Source organism: Delphinus delphis, chromosome 11 (genome assembly GCF_949987515.2).
Source record: "Delphinus delphis chromosome 11, mDelDel1.2, whole genome shotgun sequence".
NCBI lineage: Eukaryota > Metazoa > Chordata > Mammalia > Artiodactyla > Delphinidae > Delphinus > Delphinus delphis.
Window position 1 is genome coordinate 65466795 of NC_082693.1, and position 13042 is coordinate 65479836.

The window sequence follows — 13042 nt, forward strand, 5'->3', positions numbered from 1 at the left end:
ATCCATCTCAATTTTAGTTGTTGTACTGAGGCCAGGAGCTGTTAATTAGAGAGCTTGGTTTTGCAGAAGTCTGATGTGGAGAAAGGCTGGTTTGGCTGTTGATCCTGGAGCATTCTTTGGTTTTATAATACATTGTCAATTCATTTTTCTGCCTACATATTCCTGTCCTTGGGGAAAGTATTTCTGGTGATATTTTCAAATAAAATATCAAGATTTAACAGCTCAATAGTTAATTATTTTTTATGATTCTTGATATAAATTGGGTTACTGAGGAGAGAATTCAATTATCTGTGAATAATTTGGTCAGGGCCCACTGAAAACCAGGAGAAACTTTTTAAAAGATAGAGGAAAGTATTTTGTGACTGATAGCCTATACAAAAGAATTAAGGCGGTGGTAAATTTTAGAACAATTTGAGGTAATGCTTTGAATTATTGCTCATCATTCAAAACACTGGGCTCCCTGAAGACCAGAACTTGAATTGTTCAATTTCTTATTCACCCTAAAATATAGAGCAGAGTCGATATATAGGATGTATTTAAACACAAACTCACAACACACACATGTACACACTCACACTCAAACATTTGATATTATTGTTAACCACTTAATGGATGAAAATATATTTTTTGATTTTTTTTAACCTGAATTTCATTCAGACAATATCACAAAGGTGGAAAAGATGAGACTCTTTTCTAACTGTTACAAATTTTCTTTACATTAATTAAAAAGGAATTGGAAAAAAAAAAAATGTTCCAACACATTTAAATATTTAAAGCAATTAGTTCACATACCATGCATAAAATCCACACACCGAACAGCTGTGTCATTCTGAGAAATCATTATAAGAAGCCAATGTTTCTTTTTGACATTTCAGGTTAAAACAAAATACTGGGAGAGGAAATGGTAGCACAGTGACAACCTGTGCCAAAACACTTGTAAGGTTTAAATTTAAGGTTAAACATTTTCAAAACTGTATTTTAAATCATATCCTTCCTGAAGAAAGCTATTAGCCTGCCTCTACTCTGAATTACTTATAACAACTTTAAATTCCAAGGAAAAACATAACTGTAGTGATTACCTCAGCTACAGTTTTCTTCTGAATATTCTACCCTAATTCTAACAAACGTCATCACCGTGAGACATTAGACATTCACAAACTTCAGGATCTTAGATCAGTATAAAAGTTGCTCTTTGATTTAGTTAGTTGAAAGATGCTATGATGGAATTTAGAAAATCTACACTCAAAAGAACTTGATTCAATTTTACTCCCAAGGCATGTGAACCAGAGCAAGTCGCTTCATGTCTCCAAACTTCAGTTTTCTCCTCTGTAAAGTAGGAATAATAATGCAAGCATTTATTTTAGCAAGCCCATTGTAGGGGTCCAATAGGATACCTGACTGAGAACAGATTGTTAATTAATAAAGGACTATTGCAAATTCAAGTATTTCTTTCTATTATAAAATGACCAACATTCACCTTTGCAGAAAGAGTATTTTACCTTTATGATTCATTCTGCTTCCATGCCTAAAGGTTTAATTCCAATGGGTGCTCAAAACTTTTCAAATTTAATTGAAAAAAAAATCAAGCTATGCAAAAGTTACTTAGGAAATAAGATGAATACATGCTTCTTTTTCCTCACAGTCAACCCAAATAAGTAAATCTAAAGTCTTCTTATCAAAATTAGAAGGAAAAAATTTGTCTGCAAAAAATAAGGCCACTTTCATGAGCTAGCTTAGTTTCTTGTAATAAAACAGAATCTTGAGATTCTGTCTAATATAAATTACAAAATAGTTGTATATTCCTTAAAATATAGTATAACTTATTTCCTAAATGCACATTTTTAGGTATTAAAAGCAATTAAAAATCTGTATTCAATGTAAGAGTCAAACACCCTCTTACAGAATGGATGAAATCTGAAGCAACTTGCATAGTACAGAAGGCTATGGTCATTCAACCTCTAGTCTATTTCATATACCGCTTTTAACTTTTAGAATCATTTTCAATATTAAAAACTGCAGTGTACCACATAATTCCTGAAAAACCAGAAAGGGCATACTAACAATTTGCTTTGATATTTGTCTTTTTGTCATCCCCTCCCCAGTCAATTGATATATGGATTATGTTATACTCTTCTAGATGTTGATGCCCCTTTTCATTAAATTACTGAAAGTTTCAAGGTCTAGTTAGAGACATTATTTTGTTGTGAAAAGAAACAAAACAAAACAAAACACCTAGCTGGTTTAATTATCTCAGTGCTTAAATTTAGCTTGAAGAATTTTATACCAGGAAAACCAACTCCCTTTTTCTTAGCACATAACCTTGACTGTCTTCTAAATCCCTCAGATTTCAAAATAAAAGTTTTGAATGCCCACTGGAGTCATTACCCAAGGGCTTTCAAGATCCAGTGTGTTTCTTAGCAATATGTGCTGTTCAAACAGTACCTATTCAGATATGACAGTGCTACAAAAGGCTTTTTTTCTGTCAATGAATCACTTTATTCAAACAGATCTTTAGGGTTTAGATCCTACTAGAGAAAAAGATGTAATTATTCTCTGTAGTCAGTTTCTTCTGCAAAGATTTAGTCTTAAGAACTGACCTATCTCCACCTCAGTTAACCCACAAGGAATAATTCGGTGAGAGAAATCCTAGCCATTGTCTGATTACATTACATGAATATTCCTCCTCCTAGTTAACTCTTTGAAGTACCCTGTCCTCAGGAAATATTATTAACCCCTTTAATGGAAGCATTTTGCACTTTCTTTACCCCAGTTAATTTAGAGCTGGCCAAAGACCCTGCACACACCATACGGCGGGCTGGACAGTTCTCTCTCAGCCACACCCCCCCCCACCCCCGCCACCACCCTGAAGAAGTTGACTTCATGATTTCTGCACCAAAACTGTTCATCCTGCCCAACAGGAGACATCCAAGTAGGGAGAAGGTAGAGAAACAGGAGAAGGGAGAGGTTGGGGGTGGAAAGCAAGAGGTACGGAACAGTGATTGACAAGGAGGGAATCTGCATCTCATCTTCCCTGGGGGCGGGGTGGGGCCGGGGTGGTGGTGGTGGTGGGTGGGGGAAGGGGTAAAAAAAATAAAGCCGGGGCCGGGGGGGGGAACCGTGTAACTCAAATACAGTTTCTGTACCTAATGTCTGTAATTTCGGGTCCTGCTTCTTCAATTGATCACTGACAACCGCAGTCTCCGGCTTGACGAGCGGGGAGGCTCACACCCGGCACTCGTGGACCATTTCCCTAGCAACGCGAGGAGAAAGGTAGCTTAGACAGTCGGGTGCCCCGGCGTCCTCTGGAACGTGCCCCGGCTGGGTGGCGTGGCAGCAGCTCGGCATCTTTCCGCGGCTCCGTCAGCAGCCAAAAGGAGAAGCGTCCATCGGAAAAATGGCATATTACAAATTTTGCTTTGGGAAGCAGAGCTCGGTTCAGACCATTGTCAAAGGGAGGAGAGGGGGAGGCGGCTCTTAAAGCAGCAGCGGCCCGATTGCCCGAACAGCCGCAGCTCCCCGCGTGCTGCTGGAGACCCGGGAAGCCGGCAAGTGGGGACTGGGTTTGACTTGTAGAAACTGAACCAAGCGACGCTGCTCTCCCTCCGCCACCGGGCCACCCAGAGCGTGGCCCCGAAACCTGAGCTTTGGGGAAAGGTGTGAGGACTATCTGGAAGGGAATTTCTCCACCCAGTCACCCACCCGGAGCCCCTCTGGAGTTTATGGCTACCACCAGGAGTTGGAAAGCTAAAGGGAAGCGAGTCCCCAGGGACGCGAGAAGCAGGGCAGGTCCCCTCCTGGCCCCCTGCCTATTTCCAAGCTAGGGTGTCTTATTTCACCTAAAAGAGGTGTTTCTTCTGCAGAAAGGCAAGCAGCCAGCCCCCCTACACCCAGCTTCGCCTCCTAGCCTCTTTGTAAGCCTCTTTGCTGGCATCAGTTGGCCCGTAGAAGCAACCTGCTGGGCGCCGGTGCGGATGCTGTAGCATCTTCTCTCCTTACTAGCCTTGTGCTGTTGTCGCTGCCGCTCCTCCTCCTCTGTCCCTCCACCCCCCCCGCCCCCCCACCCACTCCTTGGCAGCCACCACCTCCTCTTCCTCTGAAACTAGGGCTTCCCCTGGAAGCTGCTGCAGTGGTTTCCACCGGCCCTTAAATAAATTCTGAAGTAATCACGTCTTTGCTCTCCTCCTCACGCACACGCGCTCGCGGATACACACGACTCCCCCAAAGCCGCTGCCGGCTGGCGCTGGTCCCAGTGCCCCTGGTGAAAGCAAGAACTGGGGATGGGCAGGTGTGAGAAGGGGGTATGTTCTTCCTCGTCCGGGCTTCCCACACACAAAGGTCTCTACAGGAAGGCGTGTGTTGGCCCGCACTGCTGGGGACGGGAACAGGCTTGGGGATCTTTTGGCTGTCTGGCCTTCCGTGCTTGTCATTTCTTTAAGCGGCTTCCTTCTCCCAGGACCAGGGCATGGAAGTCTTGGTTGTAGAGACCTGAGTCAATCTAGGGTGTGGCGGAATCTGTCACTTCTCATTACCTCTCCAGCTCTTTTCCATCCATTGCTTTGGCAATGAGAACTGTATGTTAAGTACTCCTTGCCCGAGTAAATTTCAGCTTTGAGCAAAGTCTGCTCCTTTGATCTTTTCCAGTTCCCCCATTCCTATACACCACTTGAGGTATTCTCCTTTCTTTCTGCCTCTGCTGCCCATTCATATAGACCCATCAGGAATAGGGAAGAAGCAGAAGACAAAACAACTACCTACTCTAAGCAAAAAGGAAAGGTTTCAGTAAGGGAAATTAAGACATCCTAGTTTTAGTGAAAAGGAAGATGGTATGCAAGAGGGAATTGGGAGAAGAGTTCAACATTGAGTATAATTTGGAAGTTAGTACAAATATCCTCATGAGGTAGTGCAATAAACCCAAAAGGTATGTTTCACTTTTGTGTAAAACAAATAGTTCAAAGCTAACTATAGAAATAGTATTCAAACACCAGCTCACTTACATTAAGTTCAGTATTCAGAAAACAGACTATTTTATTTTGGGGGCAGCATTTAATTAAGTTAATGACCTCACAGTAGAATGTGAGCTCGACCTCACAATAGAATGTGAGCTCAGGCTCACATATTTACCCCCATCTCTTCTAGACTGTTATTCAAATTCTGCATCACAACATAAACATATTTAAATTAAGTATAAGAGTAATATAAAGATTCATTAGATGTCAACTGGAGCACTATCTCTCAAACATAATGTGCATATAGATCACCCATGGATCTTGTTATATTGTTGATTTTGATTCACTAGGACTGGGGTGGACCCTGAGATTCTGCACCTATAACAACTACCAAATGAAACCACGCTTTGCATAACAAGTATCTAGATCACCCAAGTAAGCTACCATTTGATGTTGACTTAAATACTCTTTTTTTTTTTTTTTTTTTTTTTTTCCGGTACGCCGGCCTCTCACTGTTGTGGCCTCTCCCATTGCGGAGCACATGCTCCAGACGTGCAGGCTCAGTGGCCATGGCTCACGGGCCCAGTCGCTCCACGGCATGTGGGATCCTCCCGGACCGGGGCAGGAACCCGCATACCCTACGTCAGCAGGCGGACTCTCAACCACTGCGCCACCAGGGAAGCCCGACTTAAATACTTTTAACCACAGGAAAACTCGTTAAGTCACGAGGCATCCCAGTCCATTTTCATATAGATCTAATTTAATAATAGCTTTATCATACTAATCATATATCAGTACTCATAACTTTCACTCTCTGGAATTCCCCAGAAGACATAAAATGTTCTTTAAACCTCAGAAACCTTATTTTTAAAGACAGTTGAAATATCTCTTTGTACAAGATTTCCTTCCTTATTAAACCTTGGTTCTAATTTCCTTGGTAATCAACATTTGCCAAGTACAGCCTCAAATGTTGTTAGTATTTCCAAGGAAAGTCTTGATTTGCCTGACTCCTATTCATATATCAAATAGAAGTATTAATTCTAAATATAATACCCACATATAATTGACACACAGAGTTAAAAGCTACCTGAGAATTGATATCACAGAAAGGAACAGTTTGATAATGGATGGCAGGAAACAGTCATGGAGTAAAGGGTATTTTAGTAAGAAGAAATATTCTTCATGGTCATTCTCTGCTTAGAAACTATGTGTTCTCACATTCTCACCCTTAACACCACTGCAAAGAGTGTAAGTAATGTTTAGGCAATGTAGTCATCCCCTACACCAGTTCTTCTAGTTTAGTGGATCTCAAGTTTAGTAAGCAAGAGAATCTCTAGAGGGCTTGTTACAGCACAGATTTCTGGGCCCCATGCCTAGAGTTTCAGATTCAGTAAGTCTGTGATATGGCCAGAGAATTTGCATTTCTAGTACGTTCCCAGGTAATAGAATACTGTTAGGTCAGGAATCCCACTTTGAGAACACTAAATAAATAAATCTGAAGAAATTTGGGAACAAAATAAGTACAGAACAAGAAAACAACTGATATTTTGCAGTCAAGGCAAAAAGGTCTCCCAAACAAATATAAAACGAATTATTATGCTGAGGTTATCTTCTACTCCTAATGATTTTTGATAGCCAAGGATCAATGATTAAGATGAAATATGCTAGAACAGACTGTATAGCACAGAGAACTCTACTCACTGCTCTATGGTGACCTAAATGGGAAGGAAATCCAGGAAGAGGGGATACATGTATACGTGTGGCTGATTCACTTTGCTGTACAGCAGAAACTAACACAACATTGTAAAGCAGCTATACTCCCATTAAAAAAAAAAGATGAAATATGCTTATCTTCTAAAAAGTCATCTAGGTTTAGGCAGAGGTAGTGGAACCCACCTCTTTTATTAGTTTTAGTGCCTAACATCAATGAAAAAATTTAATCCATAGAGGTATCAGTAGGCACACCTACTAATTCTTTTTATATTTGAAATAAATATATTTCCATGCAGTAAATAAATAAATAAATAAATAAATAAATTTGAAATAAAATATGCACATTTTATTTCAAATGTGGTCTTTTTGTCTATATGCTCTTTTAAGGGGAGCATGTCATACAACTACTCTCATTTTTACTATGGTGGCCAGCCCTTCCATCTCTTTAGATATTCTGAATATCACATGGTATATTAGTAACATAATATAGTAATAATAATAAAAAGCACTGTTCTATTTAAACCAAGGACGATTTTTTATGTCAAGGTAAAGTGTACTAAGATCAGATGCCAAAGAAACTGAGTAATTAAGTATGGACCATGACAGTAATAAAGATTCAGTAAGTGTCAGTAAGTTGCCTTTTAAGTGCAAATATAATTTTGAAGCAAAATAAAGCAAATATTTATAGTTGTAATAGACATTTTACTTTCAATGTCACCTCATTTCAGCTATAGAGTTAACCGTTTATGAAAATATTTTGCCTATATTCACAACAGTTTTATTAACTGTTATGAGGATTATTCATATTCTGTTATTAATGGTAACATTATTGAAACAAATTACATTTTCTTATTATGCTTACTGACATTGTGCTTACTGTTGAATTTAAAATTTAAGATGGGTTTGAATAGATAATTTAATAACTCCCATCATAATTTTACCTACCTATAGTTTTGTGGGAACATGAAATTTATTTTATTTCCATTAAAAAATTAGGCCATGTGGGGCTTCCCTGGTGGCGCAGTGGTTGAGAGTCCGCCTGCCGATGTAGGGGACATGGGTTCGTGCCCCGGTCCGGGAGGATCCCACATGCCGCGGAGCGGCTGGGCCTGTGAGCCATGGCCGCCGAGCCTGCGCCTCCGGAGCCTGCGCCTCCGGAGCCTGCGCGTCCGGAGCCTGTGCTCCGCAACGGGAGAGGCCACGGCAGTGAGAGGCCCGCGTACCACAGAAAAAAAAAATTAGGCCATGTAATATTATTACACTGTATTATTTAGAGCAGGCAACAAAACAATCCCACATAAATAATCGGTCACAAAGCCAACTGAAATTTATTTTTTACTTTTTCAATATTCCAAAATGAGAATTGGTGAGTGGGCTGCTTTTTTCCATGCAGTAATTTAGAGTCCTTTCTTGTCTGATTTCTACCATTTCCTTGGGTTTTGAACCCAGATGGTGGGAGAAGCAGCATACCCACTTCTAAAATCCTTGGTTCAGAAGTGAAACATACTTTTCTCATATGCCACTGGTAAGAATAACTCACATGGCAGCATTCCAATTACAAGAAAGCCTAGGAAAGTAGTCTAGCCTTAAGGCCAGAAGAAGAATAAAGAGGATGTTGGTAAAAACTCATCCAGTTTCTGTCACATACTGTTTGTGAAAGTGATAGTGGAAATAAAAAGTATGTAGACAATATGTTTAAACTTTCTGTTATGTGTACGTTTAAAAAAATAAATGCAATTAATTGGAATCAATGGTCATACAATTAGTACGCAATTCTGTCACAGATAGTAAGCATTGTTTATTATATAGGTTTCATGTAACTTGTTGCATTTATGCTACACATTATTCTTTTTACCTGTCTAAAAAAGCAGACTGTAGAATATGAAAGTTATATAAGCACATAGTTGCTGATTCTTGTGCTTCCACACAAATGTATAAGTATCATTTCTCACAAGATAAATTTTGTAAAAGGCTACATTAATCAGCCTTTATCTATGCATTTATATGAGATTACTGTAATATGTAGCAATTTGACAAGTAGTCGCAGGGATTTCAATTTATAACTAAGGAATCTTAGTGTTCTAGAGGAGCAAAAACGTAGTTATTTTTTGAAGTCAAAGTGTAATAAGAGAAGACAAGTTTCAGAGAATTTTATTATGCATCATTCAGTGTCTAACATCAAATCTAAGAGCAATATGAGGGCACTGAAAACAAAATTAGAACAGTGATGCCTTATGAAGTAACTTTTTCTCCTTTTTAAAGGAAAAATAATATTTCATGGGAAAAATCTATATTCCTCTTTAGACTACTATGAGGTAAAATATTAAAGAAACATTCTAAATATATTTAGCAGTTGTTTTTATCTAGAGAGGAGATTTATTCTAACACGAAGCCCCATAATAAAGATTTTAATTTTTGCTTCTACTCCAATTCAGAGAGCTATGCTTTGGAATTAAAGAATCATGGAATTTTATGCTGGGAGTTTTAATATAACTCCAATCTTACAGATGAGTACTCAGTAATACTAATTCCTGGGTTTTCTAGCTCAAGTACCTGAAGAAACTAGGCAGGTACAGCTTGACTTTTGATATCTACTTTTTGACTTTTCCTATTAAATATAAATCTTCCAGAACTTGATTCAGACTTATTTATGATTACCTATCTACTTTGATCATTGGTATCAATGATACTAATCCAATTATTTCTTTGAATCAATTGGCAACACAAATAAACTGCATGAAGTTGAGATCAGTGATCACTGCTGTTCTTTGGATGAGAAATCATGGGAAAAAATAATCACCAATGTGAAAATGAGCTTTTCCTTAGTGTTCACCATTTAAAGACATGTGCAAGCAGTTATGGATAGTAAATTAAATGATGAAAATAACTGATATGGGTAATCCTCATTTTAGATAGTTTAAAGATTCATGGAGCAATGAAGAATACAAATGTATGCTTTAGAAAGAATATGAATAGAAGGCAGCATCTTCAATACTATGAATAATTTAATAATAAGTCCTAGATAGTTGAAGTCATGTAGAAAACGCTCTTCAAAATGACAGTTATGTGTAATGTCTTTAGCAATTGAGTCTTATATTCTGCTCAGTCTTAAATCGGGTGGACTCAAGTTCATAGCCCATGAATATGGAGGGTGAGATGTGGAAGGGAGTTCAAGACCATGTGGGCAAATGGCAAGTGTTTTGGTATTTATTACTGAGTGAAAAATTATTCCACCACTTAGTAACTTAAAACAACAGTCATTTTCTTATTTATTGTGGTATCAGTTGGTCAGGAATTTGGAAAGTGCTCACATGGGTAGTTCTGGCTTGGAATTCCTCATGTGGTTGTAGTGTGATGGTGGCTAGATCTGGAAGAGGGGAGGTGTAGGCAGCTAAAGCAGCTGGGGCTGACAGGGGAGGTCTCTTTTTCTCTCTCTAATCCCATGGCTTCTTTTTGTAATATTGCTAAATAGAATGATTTGGGCTTCCTCACAACATGGCAGCCTAAGGGCAGTCAGATATCACACCAAAGTCAAAAGAAGTAGTGAACAAGGCAGAAGCTCCTTCACTTTTTATGACCTAGCTTTTAAGGTCACATAGTGTCAATTCCACCATAACTCTATTATTGGATGACAGTCACAAGCCAACTTGGTTTCATGGGGAAGAAATATAGACCCCCACCTCTCAATGGGAGAAGCATCAAAAATCACATGGTAAGAAGAGTATTCTTGAAGCCATTTTTGGCAAATACAGTCAACCACACCATCTACCTTTGTGAGATGTACAGTTGCTATTAAAACTATTCAGTTATATTAGATGAATAAATTTGTGGTTTGCAATATGTAGGCAGATGTTTTACATATAAAATGTTTTAAGAATAGATTAGTAACTGGTGAGTAAAATGTTTGTTAGACATGGGCAGAATTCATGGGAGTTGCTAAGTATAAAATAAACAATAGACAGAATAAGATGGAAAGATCAGAGATACTTAATGCTCATGAAACATCTGGGTACCATATATTTATAATATGTAAATATATGTAAGAACAAATATACAAGAGTCTCTAAGTATTCAGGATACACAAGATACACATGAAAATTATCATTCATGAAGTCTTTATTTGGCCACCCATTGGTGACTTCAGTTATCACCCTATATGCCTTCTGCCCAAGTAACACATATAAAATCCATAGCTAATAGGAGAGCTAGAAATATTGGCCAGGTGTATTTGTCCCTGCATCTCTCTAGTAGAACAAGTGTGTGTCATTTACCCAGAGCATCTTCTGCCTTTTTACCCCCAGCTCAAACTTTAACTCTGGCCTTTGTAACCACATCATCAGTGAGGACGGTTGATATGGCAGAAAGAGGAACAGGACATTTGAACATACATTGCCCCATCATTCAGATAGTGTGATCCTTCCCCACTGCACCTTATCCCATCAGTGTTAACATATCTTATCTCTTTTCCCTTGTTTCTTTGTGTTTTTAACAGACTTGATAAAATGAGTGATTTGACTATTTTCATTTGTTTTGTGAGCTTTTCAATTCCATGACCTCTGATATACATTGCTGGTAATGTACTTTGAGGCTCCCATTGCCTCAAGGTGATGTTCCATATGACACTTTATCTTGGGAAGGGAAATTTTGGGTCCTTTATAACCCCAAGTATTTTTTCTGGTGTTATCTCTCTGGATTCGGCTCACAAAAAAAACAAAGAAACAAAAAACAGCAACAACAACAAAAAACCCTGATACTAACCAAGTGCCAGCCTACTGGATGTTCTCTGAAATCTTATTCAGCCACAGAATGCAAAATCATCTCACAGATATGTATGGTGTGGCAGACAACTATCATCAAATAATGCCAAACTGTAACTGGGTCCAGGTTAGGTTTGTATAGGGAAACCATAACTGGACTCCTGGCAAGCTGGTATTAAAGTCCCATTAGGATCCTTTGAGTAATCTTCAAATTATGAAAACTGGCACATTATATAATTAAATTTATTTTAGTAATCATTTTAACATGGTTAGTAAATATTTGTTGTGGTGTATATCAGTGTTTTATTTTCATTTAATTTCCCAGTGAATTTTAGAGTTTTGGAGTTGTAAAATGGGTCTTTGGGTATTGAAACTTATTTTATAATATTATACATTTGTAAATAAGTGTTTTATTCATAATTTTAGGTGTCCGTGCATCATCTAGGAACCAGCTGTGTAGGGAGTGAGAAGTCACACAATATGACAAGAGATATAATGGAGGTCATATAGGAGCACAGAAAAGAACCATCTAATCTACTTATGGGAGATCAGAGCTGAGGATGAGAAGTGTTTTCTAAATAAGTCTGTGAAAAAATAGTGTGAAAATGTAACAGCAAGGGCAAATAACCAGAGGCAGATAGTCTATAGCTTGCATAGGAAAGAGGGAAAAGTGACCATTTGGCTACTGTGTAGAGATAGACTGAAAGAAAAGAATGAAAATCTAAGCACCATATGTGAAAGAACATGTAAATCTTGTTAGAGCTTAAAATTTATTGAGGGGAATAGGAAGCCTAGGAAAGTTTTAAATCAAGAAAAGTTAAGGCATATTTTGGAAAGGACAGGATAAAAAATTGGGAACTAAGAAAGAAAGCAATAGGTAAGATATGAAGATTGAACCATCCTTCAGTGGGATACGAAGCAGGCAGGAGTGCATTTCAGTGAAAACAGAATGAATTCACTTTTGATCATGTTTTTGTTTTGTTTTGTTTTTTGTTTTTGTTTTTTTTTTACATCTTTATTGGAGTATAATTGCTTTACAATGGTGTGTTAGTTTCTACTTTATAATAAAGTGAATCAGTTATACATATACATATGTTCCCATATCTCTTCCCTCTTGCATCTCCCTCCCCCCCCACCCTCCCTATCCCACCCCTCCAGGCGGTCACAAAGCACCAAGCTGATCTCTCTGTGCTATGCAGCTGCTTCCCACTAGCTATCTACCTTACGTTTGGTAGTGTATACATGTCCATGCCTCTCTCTCACTTTGTCACAGCTTACCCTTCCCCCTCCCCATATCCTCAAGTCCATTCTCTAGTAGGTCTGTGTCTTTATTCCTGTCTTACCCCTAGGTTCTTCATGACATTTTTTTTTCTTAAATTCCATATACATGTGTTAGCATACAGTATTTGTCTTTCTCTTTCTGACTTACTTCATTCTGTATGACAGACTCTAGGTCTATCCACCTCATTACAAATAGCTCAATTTCGTTTCTTTTTATGGCTGAGTAATATTCCATTGTATATATGTGCCACATCTTCTTTATCCATTCATCCGATGATGGACACTTAGGTTGTTTCCGTGTCCTGGCTATTGTAAATAGAGCTGCAATGAACATTTTGGTACATG